This window comes from Schistocerca piceifrons, chromosome X, assembly GCF_021461385.2.
Source record: "Schistocerca piceifrons isolate TAMUIC-IGC-003096 chromosome X, iqSchPice1.1, whole genome shotgun sequence".
NCBI classification, from domain to species: domain Eukaryota; kingdom Metazoa; phylum Arthropoda; class Insecta; order Orthoptera; family Acrididae; genus Schistocerca; species Schistocerca piceifrons.
This window is the reverse complement of record NC_060149.1, coordinates 476921302-476935061: the sequence shown is the minus strand read 5'-3', so window position 1 is coordinate 476935061 and position 13760 is coordinate 476921302.

Sequence of the window (13760 nt, the reverse complement as noted above, 5' to 3'; positions counted from 1 at the left end):
TATCATTATGGAGGATTTTAAAATTGAGGTAAGCTTATTACATATAGAAGTGTTAGAAGAAAATCTTTGAACCTCATTTCCTCTGTTTTAAAATATTTTTCTTTATTAGAAGCCTTTTCTCACAAAGTATATGCGCGAGTGCTATGGAATTTTCAGGAACTGTTTGCAACGTGTTCCTATATGTAGAAAATAGTTAATTTTTGATGTGCAAAATTAAAAACACTGTTAATGATTCGGTTTGTACCATAAATTAATAACTGTAGTTCAGTGGTCTTATAACCTTCTCAGGACACTACAATAAAATTTTCAGATTCATTACATGATTAGAATTTGAGGAATGGCTTTTTATAAAAAAGTCAATAAAAAATTTAAAAAAATAGTGTGTGAAATCTTATGGGACTTAACTGCTAACCTAAATTTTCCTAAATGTGCTCTGACGTAGATTGTCCACCCATGCCCGACGGAGGACTCGAACCTCCGCCGTGACCTGCCGCACAGTCCATGACTGCAGCACCTGAGACCGTTTGGCTAATCACGCTGGACCAATTAAAAAAAATTCAAATTCAAATTTCAGGCAAAATATTAATCCTGCATTTTTATTACATTTTTCTGTTAAAACACAGCTCTTTTGCTTTACACATGCAAAATTTTAGATTTGTGCATTGATAAATATGGCTATAATGATTTTTTAAATAAATGTTTTCATTTTCCGTTAGATCCCCCCCTTAATGAGCTTTTGCAATAATCGCAGTACTTCTACCTGGTAGTCTTCCAGTCTTCTAGTTTAGGTTTGAGGTTGGATTCCATCAATTAAACTTTTTTCACTTTCTGAATTTTATTTCCTTATTTTTCACAAGCCCAACACATGTGTTTGTAGTGCTTATTTCATGATGTTTTAGATGCAGAGGAGGAACTACATTTTTCACATGCATTCCAGCGTTTCGTCCCCTCACCATCTGTTTTACATACTGCTAGAGAAACATCTATCTTCTTTCACACATAGTCACAAGCACAAATATGCAAATGCATATTGCTACGGGGCGGGGTCGGCGTCTGCGTTTTTGTTAACGCTATCATTCAGTTCACCTACCTCGATAGGATTCTTGCCGATGTCCCATCACTCTGTGGTAGCAGATATGTATTAGGCAGTGTAATGCGGCGTTGATGAAACCACCACCTAATACCTATAGCACAGAGGCCGTGTAACTCTAGTTCAAAGTCAGTTCCTGGAAGTTCGCGTTCGGGATCTTCGGCCTACTAGCAGAAAAGCGTTTAAAATGAGATTACCGCTGCTTTTTATTCATATTTAAACACATGAAATGGCTATCAAGTCCGCATTTACTATGGTAAAACATTATCATTCAAGTAAGTCAGACCCGTCTAATTTTTACGTTCTACCAGTCACAGTACCACAACTATTCGCGAATTAAAGATTCGGTCGTTCCAGTGGTCTTCTTCGTAAGAAGTGCTCGCTCAAAAATATTCCGTACAGAGCCACACGGAGTTGTTACTACGACCAGAAAGTTCACACGCTCATATCTCTCAAACTATTTAATTTAGAAACACCAAACTTTCATTAAAATGTTCGTAACGCCAGCTGCTTCTGTCACGATATGTTCGAACCGAAATTAGCTCACTATTTCCTCATCTTACAGTATATTTTTAAGGAGCGATCTAACATCGTGTTATCCGTTGACCGACTAGCAAGTGACTCCCATCGAGGTACTCTCCTATATGCCCACCCCTCTTTTCTGACGTGAACAACTTAATTCTGACTGGCTGTTGATCTAAACGACCAATCAGAACGTTCTTTCCAGATCATTCTCACGGCTAATCTTGCCTTATCCAATCACTAATTTGATAGTAATTAATGTCAGCAGAACTTCAATTTCTTGTATTTTTGAATCAAAATAAGCGAAGTGAGAAATATTCTTCAACTTGATAAATAAACTTATTCCGCCTCTAACTTCCATTCTGGCTACTTTTATATAAAAGCAAGAACACACCGACATACGTCACCTGAATCGTGGTTGCAACATAACTTTCCCACGGTTAATTTGTACAAGGTTTTACGTAAAATGAAATATTACATTTTTAACGTATATCCCACATACATTCTCTCGATCATTCTCACGCACGCACACGGCAAAGTATAATACGGCTCTGCGGTCGGCAAAGCCTATATAAGACAACAAGTGTTTGCCGCAGTTGTTAGATCGGTTACTGCTGCTACAATGTCAGGTTATCAAGATTTAAGGGAGTTTGAACGTGATGTTACAGTTGGTGCACGAGCGATGGAACACAGCATCCCCGAGGCAGCGATGAAGTGGGGATTTTCCCGTACGACCATTTCACGAGTGAAAGTGTTTATTGGTGTCACGGACTGCTGTGTCGATCTGGAAAAGGACTTCTGCGTTTCTGTAAGATGATACATCACGACTGAGACGAAGAAAGAAATCGTAATAGTATTTTTAGTGTTTTAAGTTTAGCGGTTTTCGTAACTAGAGTTATTAAGTAGTAAAACTAATCGTTGCAGGAGTTATGGCATCTGCTCTGGCAGCCTAAGGCATGAATTTATTATCGGCAGGAGGGCTCATAATCAGACATTAGAGCGAAGCAGCATACGTAGGGAGATTTTTGGGATTTCATTTCAACATACAAGATACCTAAAACCTCCAGCTCACCTCTTCTATCACTGCTTCATCAGTATCTAAGTGAAGCAGATGAATACCGCATGAGGTCAAGTCGGGACGGAGAGGAGGATGATCGATGATAGTGAACCCAAGGCATCGGATGCTTGCAAAAATGGTTCAAATGGCTCTGAGCACTATGGGACTTAACATCTGAAGTCATCAGTCCCATAGAACTTAGAACTACCTAAACCTAACTAACCTAAGGACATCACACACATCCATGCCCGAGACAGGATTCGAACCTGCGACCGTAGCAGTCGCGCGGTTCCGGACTGAAGCGCCTAGAACCGCTCGGGCACTACGGCCGGCGGATGCTTGCAGATGTCGCATAACTCGTTTGCGGTCTGCTATTGTAATGCTGTCGGAGAGGTTGCTCCATGTGTTGATCAACCCTTCAAATTCGAAACTCGATTACAGCACACTGTTTTCTCACGCACCGACGTAGTTCCGTTACACACCACCATGTTACGTGCTACAATTACGAACCCACTAGCGGCAGAGGGCTACAAATATGTACAAATGGAGAATAAAGGTCCAGGATTTTAATAAAGTTAGTTTTACTTGAAAAGCTTTAAGAGTTCTCTCACAAAAATTCGGAGGCATTACTATTCAGCACGATCTCGTAGTTCCTTGTGCAAGTTTCAGCGCCTTTGAAATGTTAGTAACAGGTTATGTTAATCCTCGTGTTCATTTGGGACAAGACCAATCACGGCCATAGCGTTGTGCATGGGTTGTCATGACGGGTTTAGCTGATAGAAACATGGGGTCGCATGAAGACGTTCGTTTAGTCTGTTGTAGGTGCTATCGCATACTTTTACACAATCTAATTGTAACACCTTCATTAGTGAAAAAGGAATGAAGATTAGCATTAAATGTCCCATCAACAACGGTATGATTAGAGGTCTAGCACAAGTTGGGATTGTTTTAAGGACAGGGATGAAATTTGGCCGTCCCCTTTTAAAGGAAACATCACAGAATTTGCCTGGTGCGATTCAGGGAAATCACGGAAAATCGAAAACTGGATGGTCGGACGACGATTTTCCTTCATTTGTAGCTAAATTAAAATGTCTAACAGGTGGATAATTGTAGCTACATGTGGAAAAATTTCATTTAATAATGTCTTTTACACATAGGAGCTTGAATTTCTCACATTTACTTGGGTAGTGACAGCTTTTGATGGCTTGTGTATGTACTGGTGGGCTGGATACCATCTTTAATACCCCCTTACTTTCAAAAAATGGTTCAAATTGCTCTGAGCACTATGGGACTTAACATCTTAGGTCATCAGTCCCCTAGAACTTAGAACTAGTTAAACCTAACTAACCTGAGGACGTCACACACATCCATGCCCGAGGCAGGATTCGAACCTGCGACCGTAGCAGTCCCGCGGTTCCGGACTGCAGCGACTAGAACCGCACGGCCACCGCGGCCGACCCCGTACTTTACTTCTGTATGGAAGAATTAGATCTTGCACACGCTACAACATAGCCCAGTTGCTGTGGTAACGTTATGTGTAAATAGTTTACACATGAATCGTTAAAATACCGCTGAAACAAAACTAGTGCACTCTCGGTGCCCAAAGGGGAGTCGCTAATGGTTGTGCATGTCACGCCTTGATCGTGACTTATCAACCAAGGAATTTTGCAGGTACACATTTGCCAGATCGATCTCTGAGAAACTCGAAAACTGAATGTTTTACTAAGAGATATTTTTTTTGGGGAGGGGGTGAGTTAAGATAAACATCGATAACAGCAACAGAGTTGAATGTTACTTTCAAGTTTCCACAAATATGTAGACGATGGCTATTGGCGTAGCCCATTGACATGTAGAGATATTTTTAAGCGATCCGAAGTTTCAATCAGTCTAATTCACCTTTGCACACCATTTTCAATCAGATACGAATGGGCTGCGGTGGAAATAAATAGTAAATTGCTAATGATCTCACGGCGCTGTGGACTGTGTGCTTTGTTGCATACCCCAGCGCTGCCGAAAATATGACACGAAATTCTTTTCATGTTTTGTTAGTGATTGCATTGGGATCGGGTCCGACGCTAAGATTACTGAGTAATACTGAAACCAGGTGGCAATATCAATTCTATACCAAAAATGTTCTCTACGCCCAAACCATGTACTACTATTTTGCCCAGACGTTGAGAGGAATTTAGTAGTTACCATATCACACTAGTTTCCTTGTGGATCGTAAGAATACTGGGGAAGCCAGGCACTGGATAATACAAATGTTTACTATCGTTTCCGATCCATCTTCATTAAACTGATATAATACAATATTACTGTTTATGTGTAGTTCTAAGATTTCGGGTGTCTATTACTATTTCCATCCTTGTGTTCGGAACATGGACAATACAGTCCTAAACTGGAAGGTCTGCTCTTGCACATAGTGGTGAGTTGCCCGTGACATCCGAATTTCACAGATTGCCTGACGGTGGGTGCAATTATAATTTAGATGAGTTTTGAAGCAGTCTCTACTTTACATCTCGTCGTAACGAACTGAAACATCCTGAATGAGTGAACTGTATGCAGCAGTACTAGGCACCGTTTCATTCTCTTTAAAAAGATCTTCTGGTACTGATGCTAGTGTCAGGTTAGAATTGTCCTCGTTGTGGTTAGCTGATTGCAACATAAGCTAAGTATTTATATGATTTGCACATGAATATGAATTGGCAGTGCCTCCATTGTTATAGTGGTCCTAACCCGGAATGCTGATGTCTTTGATCTCCAGGCAGCATACAAGAATTTGACATTTATGGAATTGTGGCAACAAAACAGTCTGTCCCAAAATTCACACTATACTGATAAGTTATATCAGCATTCAATATATTTACCATTGTTGATCCCCTTTCGCTTTAATCACAAACTTAGTTTTTGAATATGCTAAGCGTAATGAAATTATGATGCTTTCATATTGTTTTAAAAATAAGAACTACTATGATTTTAATAATAGCAGCAACTGATTGAAATAAAAGTTTCACTTTCATTGAATACATCTATTCAACCCATAGGTTGCAGTCGTTTACAAGAGATATTGATCTCTTGGCCATCAGACAGAGTATCTTCTCCTTGCTTTCGAATCCTTTTCTGCGCCCCTTGCCCGATGTCACGTCCGCCAGTTACCAGAGAAAGCATTCACTGCGCCGTTGCAACTTAAATTACCTTTGATTACATATATAATTATTTATTATAGTTTGATGGTGGCATTGATTCATATTGCGACAGTTAACACTCAGAATTATCATACGAATAAAATGAGTAGCAAAACTTTTAGTCAGACAGTTAAGAAAGTAGGAAGCAGTAAGACCTTTGCTAAGCACCGTTTCTAGAAAGGAAAATGCGAAGTAGGTAGCCGCGGCGGACGTAGTTGAGATAGTGGCAAACTGTGGCTTTGTCACATTCAATTTTGGGGTCACCTCTTTTGTTGAAAATATTTCACAACGGGCAGACTGAGCAGGGCAAAAGTAAATAGGCAGCAGCGACAGTGAAAGTCATGTCCCTTTGTGCTAATATCTGCCTAAAATAACGTAGGAAGACGTAGTACTTCTGTTTTAAAACGTCATCTCTGGTAATTATTAGCCATGGTTGCAAGACTTACCTTTCTCGGTTTTCAGTCATTGCACAACTTTGCTTCAAGTCTGCCGAATATATGCAGCCGTGTTGATGTCACCATCATATCGTTTTAACTCGAAACGTGTGGAATTTTCAGAAGTGTTTCTTGGCACCACATCTTCAATAGCACTAGTGGTTAGAAGACCAACAACGAACTATTTAACATTATTGTAGAGGAGAGTCAGATTTAATTCAACTCGTTCTGTGGTCAGTCATGTTTTGTTCAATATATTACCATTTATAACTACAGATTGTTGCTGTTTGATTTAAAAACCCATTTCATTTTTGTAAACCTTAAGTTCAAATGTGTTGATGATGATACGAACAGTAGCAAAAGTAGTTCTAGTGTTTTCTAAGTTCAAACAGAACAGTTTGCATTTTTGACGGGTCAGTTTGGTACATCGTCTGAGTAAAATTTGTTATAAAGGCATTTTTTTAAAGTTTTAAAATGACAAATATTAACTTTAACTGATTTTTGAAAACACTTAAAGTACTAAACGTAATTCAACAGATATCTTGTCAATTTCATTGCGATTCTAAAAAACTTGAATAACTGTTCCAAGTTGAATGAACAGAGTTAGCACTGAAAATTCGTTCCTTCGGGATATGGCTATCACATGTAGCACACAGAAGCTTTTAATGTCAGGAGGAACTTTTCAAGGTGAGTTTACTCACTCTTCCTGTTCAAGTTGCGGACACAGTCACTGTGTTTAGTGGAAAACAGAAGTCAACGTGAGAAGTGAAGTGCTTTGAATAGTTTCTTACTAAATAAAATGTCCGAGCGTATTCTCTACTAAACACATCAGACAAAGTTCGATAGCCAAACTAAGTTTTAATGAGGTAAACAGAAGACCAAATTATTCACATATTGCGCTATAGTTTAATTTACTGTTCAAAGTGTAAGTATTGTTATGCGAATTTGCAGTTACGCTTTTAGACACTACATACGGCAGATAAGCTCTTGGCAAGGTCAGTCTAATTTACAGACGAGACAAGTCTGTCGTAAAGCTAACGTAAAGAGAACACTGCATAGAGTACAAGAAAGGGAATGATATGATCTTTATAATATTTAGTGGGTTCTTCAGCTGATATCATCTCATTACATTATCATTGTACTGAGCGTAAAATAGTTGCGCGTGTGTCAATGAGTGGCTTTAGTCTAAATTTCAGTGTCTCACACTGGGAGGCAGAGGGAGAAATTTACAGTAGTCTTCCTGTTTGGCGAACTACTGGACTGAGGGCGTTGGCTAGTAGGGGCATTCGCAGGGGCACATTGACACCAACTACGTGTCTGAAAACGGTGGGGTTTCGCACAGTCTTTGTTCTGCAGTCTCACCCGAGAACGCCACGTCCTTAGAAAACCAGGAATGCACAATGCTGAAAGGCCATCCGGATGATAAAATTGAGCCTTCACTGGCACTCAACTGGCAGATGAAACATCAAAAGACTCTGCTCGTTAGAAGTTATGATCAAGAGCAATGCGGCGGTAGGGTATTTCAGGACAGATGACATCTTCTTCAGAGACTTGTGAGAACACAGAGTGCTTTACATTACACGTTTGTCCTTTGACTCGCGTTCCTTTGGTGGAGCCACTCGACACCTGCATGGGAAGCTGGAGGGGTGAGTTTCGGGGGCGCATCTGCTTCAGTTGGAACTTCGTTCTATTGGTTCCTGATTGCAACCACCAGCAGGCAAGGACGATACGAGGATCTTACCTGTATGCTTCTTATCATCAGTGTGCATTTTACCAGTTGTGTGTATTTTATGAGATGGATTTCTATCATGGGAAGTAAATTTGCACAGTGCCTTTTATGGTTTGTCTTAATGTAACGTGACATCGCAATTTTATACTCAGTGGCATAAGATCAGATAATGGCAGCATAAGAGAGCTGAAACTGGTCACCTTGGAGCAATAGAAGTGTCTGCACTGTTACCGCCGAGTACGAAGTGTGTTCATTTTCAACCATGCCGATCGCCTCACAGCACAGTCTGTATTATTTAGCGAAGGAGTTCTTAGCAATTCTTGTCCCATATTTATTCACTACCCCTCTTTCACCAGACGCATTCCTGCTTCAACCAGTAGCACAACACGACCGCTCAAAAAGTTGCTCGAATAGTCTGGAGAAAGAAATCGGACTTTCTAGTGGGCATAACGCAATCTGTCTTCGCATACCAATGGCACTACGAGATAAAAGAGGTTTCCGGATGGTCGGATCAATGGACTAGTAGAAGAGAAGATTCTACCCAACGAATTGCTTGAAGCACTGTCAGGAACAATCTTTAATCTCCTCTAACATACACAAAGTTAGAGAGACAGAGCGAGAAATGTTAGACTTGGATCTGCTTTTCCAAGATTCAGAATGGTTAACAGTTCTGGTGCTGATATAATTTCCTACACGCACTTATTCCTCTCTGTCTGCAGCCACACTCTCAAATGTTAAATGTGTGTGAAATCTTATGGGACTTAACTGCTAAGGTCATCAGTCCCTAAGCTTACACACTACTTAACCTAAATTATCCTAATGACAAACACACACACCCATGCCCGAGGAAGGACTCGAACCTCCGCCGGGACCAGCCGCACAGTCCATGACTGCAGCGCCTTAGCCACACTCTCGATACCCATTACTAGATACAAATCTGCTTGGGTACTGTAGGTGCAAAAGGGGAGCTTACTGATCGTATCATCTGTTAACTTCCGTTTAAGAAAATGAAGTCTAATAAATATTATTTTTCTTCTGCACTTTTGATTATGATTTGTTGACGTCAGAATTTGTCTTACGCCTTGAATAAAGCGTTTATGTTTCAAATCAAAGTAGTCTCATACTCAGGAAAAAAGCGTAGGTGAGCAAATGCAAGAGTCCTGCATCACCTAGTAAAGTTCCTGGTGGAAGTGGTAGAAAATATTTCCTCCAATCTGTTATGAACTGTCAGGTGTGTATCTGTGTCCTGTGGATTACTCTGATGAGTGCCTGTACGGTGTTCTGTTGGGTTTGTTGTTATTATTGAAAGGAAGGGAAAGGATGAATTCTGCTGACGGCATATAGCCAACTCCTCTCGAATAGCATCAAGAGGCCATGGAGCTTAACCTACCTATTCGACAGTCGGATCACAATCAACAGTCTTACATGCGCTCATTCCATGAAACACTACGGAGGGGCTTAGAACATAATTTAGGACATTGGCACAAAGACTGCTGATCAGGGCTTTAAGCCTCAACCACTTCTCCTGTCTAGGTAACGGAGGCGGATTATTTGTACTTCGTCCAAATCTGTCTCATCGTAAATACCTAATCTGTGGTACTTCCCATTCACCAGGTGTTACTCGAACCCCAAGTCTTTCAGATGATACGTACATAGTATATCACTGTACAAAATCTTTCTATTAGGGCGATCAAAATGTTTCCGTTCGAAGGCTGTACAATTCAGCATCGGTGCGCCGATGAAGCAAAATCGGCGTGAGCATTGCGGAAATCATCCCACCGACGCACCAGGTTGAAGATCCCCGTTTGGTAAAACACGGTGTCCTGCTGCGTGAAGAAGTCCGTAATGGCTGCTGCTCATCCTCACACGACAGAAGTCGTCGACCCTTTAAGGCTTTTTTTAACGGACCGAAGGTGTAATAATAGCATGGGGAGCGATCATGACTGTAGGGCGGCTGCTCAGGTGTCTCCCACTTGAGTCGACGTAACTTCTGTGTTCGGGCATTTACGATGTATGGACGTGGGTTATGATGAAGAAGCAGCGCCCTTTCGCAGTTTTCCTGCACGTTTCACCTTAATTGCTGCTCAATACACACTGTTTATTACGCGATGAATTCCACCGGTGATTGTCCTTCGGTAGCCAAGGAAACAACCAGTACAAGCCTTCTCCTATCTGAGCACAAAAGATACCAATATGTGCCGGTTTATTTAAAAGACTTTTACTGAAAAGTGCGTTACCAGATGCCTCATTATAGCTTATATGTTAAAACTTTTCCCAAAAACTTTGGCACGTGAACATTTTCTAACATGCAACTCACCTAAAACTGTCAATCTCTCCGCTAAGTGTAATTCACTCACACCCACTAGTTCATTACTGTAAGTCGCTCATACCCATCTACTCTCATTTCCACTTTCTCACTCACTCATTCAGCCCACCTCATTGTCATTGTCACTTTGTGTCTCTGTCTCATTGTCTCCTATATCACATCCACTATCCCCTTCGTTCTGTCCTACTACTTCAGTCTCCTCTCACCATCACTATTTCCCACTTGCTCTCTCTTACTTGTAATATCTCGTTCCTTCCTTCCTACTGCTACTGTCCCTTCTCATTGTCATTATCTCTCTCTTCCCCGTTGTCATTGTCATATACACTGTGTCTCATTATCACTGGCTCTCACTCACTTCCACTTTCTCCTTCTGTTAATTTATCCCCCCACCCCTGCTGGCACTGTCTCCTTCTCTCTTTCGATACCACTTTTCTGTCATTTCCAACAATGTCTCACTGCCACTGTGCCCCCACATTCTCTCACACCAGTATTGCTTCTTACCTTTCTAGCACCAATGGAACCCGAGGAATGACGACTGGAAAATCCAGTTTTTATGCACGGCATTCTGGAACATATCTCGTACGCACGCTGATGGGACTCATTTGACAATAACGTCGCCATAATTAACGTTTCCACTTTTACCTCACGCAAGTCGAAAATACACGAATGCCACACTGATCCCGGTCCTGCATGTCAGTGTCGCATTGGAGGCGCTCTACGTTGCACATACGCTACAGAAATGTCCTGAAACGAAAACTTTTTGACCGCCCCTAATCGACGGCTCTTCCTTTTGTCAACTGCAGTAATACTGTGAGCGCGTTCTGTGGTCAATGGGCAGCTACGCATTACTGTCTTCTTAATGAGACACGAGCAGAAACATTAATTAAAAGAAGACAAGTTTCAGGAAAAGAAAATTCTATTGATTTACCAGTAATTTAAACAGGAAATGTGACTGAACGTGAGGCGTAGGGCCTTATATCGCTCCTGTCTAGAGCCTGTGTATCGGGGGGAATGACACATGCCTGCACAGTGACAGATGGTCTGAAGCGGGTTCAGTCGAGTACGTAGTTCTAATTTAAATCCACCAGAGTACAGTAGCAGACAGAGGCATTCAAGAAACAGGCCAAGAGAATGATTTTGTGAATTTTTATTTTTACTTTTTATTTATGTGTGTGCAGTTTTGTATATGCTTTTAGTAGTGTGAATGATGCGTGAATGTGGTGTAAAGTATATATGTAGATCACTGTTCTACTAATGAACGCTGTAGTGTGAGACAGTTTTAAGATAGTGTGAACGCAGACGGCGGGGAAATTTTGTATCATAATATGTTAAGTAAGTTTAAGGTAAAAGGAAAGCTAATTCGAATTCAAATGAAAATAGTTAATAGCGTAAAATATAAACAAATTATCAGAATGTAAAATATTTATTTCGGGAAAAAAATACAGTTCGAAAGTGTGTTATATCTTGATTGGTTAGCCATGAAAAGCAAGGACTAACGCGGGAGAATGTTTTTCTATTGGCCTTAAAGAAAACTGATCAATCAGAATGGAGTACACTTCGCGCGTCTTTTCCCTTGGAGATAGAGAATGCTTACAGCAGTCTAAGTAGTCGGAGCTCAGCATTTCAATGGTACGGTCGTGTGTAGTATGAGCTCCGAAGGAAGTTACAGTTTGCCAGTTTTAGTTATGCTACATTCTTCGAATGTGCTTTAAAGTGAAGGCATGTTTATTCCGGTGTGTCTTGTAGAAAGTGCGGATTTTTTAAGTAATTTTGTGTAAGAGAAAACACAATAATTCCGCGTGGCATATTGGGCAGATCGGTGACCAAAAACTTGAGTGCATTAGACACCGATAAAATTAATAGTGTGGCGAGCATTTTCATATAAGAACAATCCGTGTTTAGTAGCTGTTCAGATTTCGGGAAATGCGTTACCATAACCTGCTAACGTGAATGAAAGGATTTATGCATGGCTGTGTTAGGATTAGCACGGGCTTTGCAGGGAACGTGTAATTCCCGACTAGAATATACCGAAAATTTGCCAGTATTTCCACCTTTCATTTAAAATTAAGACCATTTCCCGATTTTTAGAATAGTTACGGTGTATGCAGCCTCGTGCGAGTAGCAGCACGGTAGGTTATTGCTCGGCTTTCCTACCGGCGATCTGCTGCGACGATTTCAGAGGTAGATGCTGCTAAAAAAGAACAAAGGCCGTCAGGCTAGCCGTGCGGTCTAACGCAGTGCTTCCCGAGCGAGAAGGCGTGCCAGTTCTCGGTACGATTCCGCCCAGCGGATTAAATGCGGTTTTTACATGTGTCTCGGCGAATGCGGGCTGGTTCCCCTCGTTCCGCCTTAGTTACACTATATGAAGATGGTATCCGTTCTTTCGGACATGTCCGAAAGAACCAATACCATCTTCATATAGCTAAGACTTGCTGGCCAATGATCTTCTTCAGTGCGGATGTACTCAAATTGCCCGAAATCTTACGGGAATCGGTAGATTGACTACCGGGAGTAATGAGTACGGTGTACAGGGATACTACAAATGTTGTCTGTGGACAGAGTGTTGGAAATGTGGGTCTCACTGGGAGCGTGCCAGAGGTAAGTCCCTGCCGTAGCATTATCCTCTGTGCCCTCAATGGCTCAGTGGGATAGAGCATCTCCCATGCAAGCAGGAGAACCCTGGTTCGGGTCCCGGTCGGGGCACACATTTTCTACATCTACATCTATACTCCGCGAGCCACCTTACGGTGTGTGGCGGAGGGTACTTATTGTACCACTATCTGATCCCCCCTTCCCTGTTCCATTCACGAATTGTGCGTGGGAAGAACGACTGCTTGTAAGTCTCCGTATTTGCTCTAATTTCTCGGATCTTTTCGTTGTGATCATTACGCGAGATATATGTGGGCGGTAGTAATATGTTGCCCATCTCTTCCCGGAATGTGCTCTCTCGTAATTTCGATAATAAACCTCTCCGTATTGCATAACGCCTTTCTTGAAGTGTCCGCCACTGGAGCTTGTTCAGCATCTCCGTAACGCTCTCGCGCTGACTAAATGTCCCCATGACGAATCGCGCTGCTTTTCGCTGGATCATGTCTATCTCTTCTATTAATCCAACCTGGTAAGGGTCCCATACTGATGAGCAATACTCAAGAATCGGACGAACAAGCGTTTTGTAAGCTACTTCTTTCGTCGATGAGTCACATTTTCTTAGAATTCTTCCTATGAATATCAACCTGGCGCCTGCTTTTCCCACTATTTATTTTATGTGATCATTCCACTTCAGATCGCTCCGGATAGTAACTCCTAAGTATTTTACGGTCGTTACCGCTTCCAATGATTTACCACCTATGGCATAGTCGTACTGGAATGGATTTCTGCCCCTATGTATGCGCATTATATTACAATTATCTACGTTTA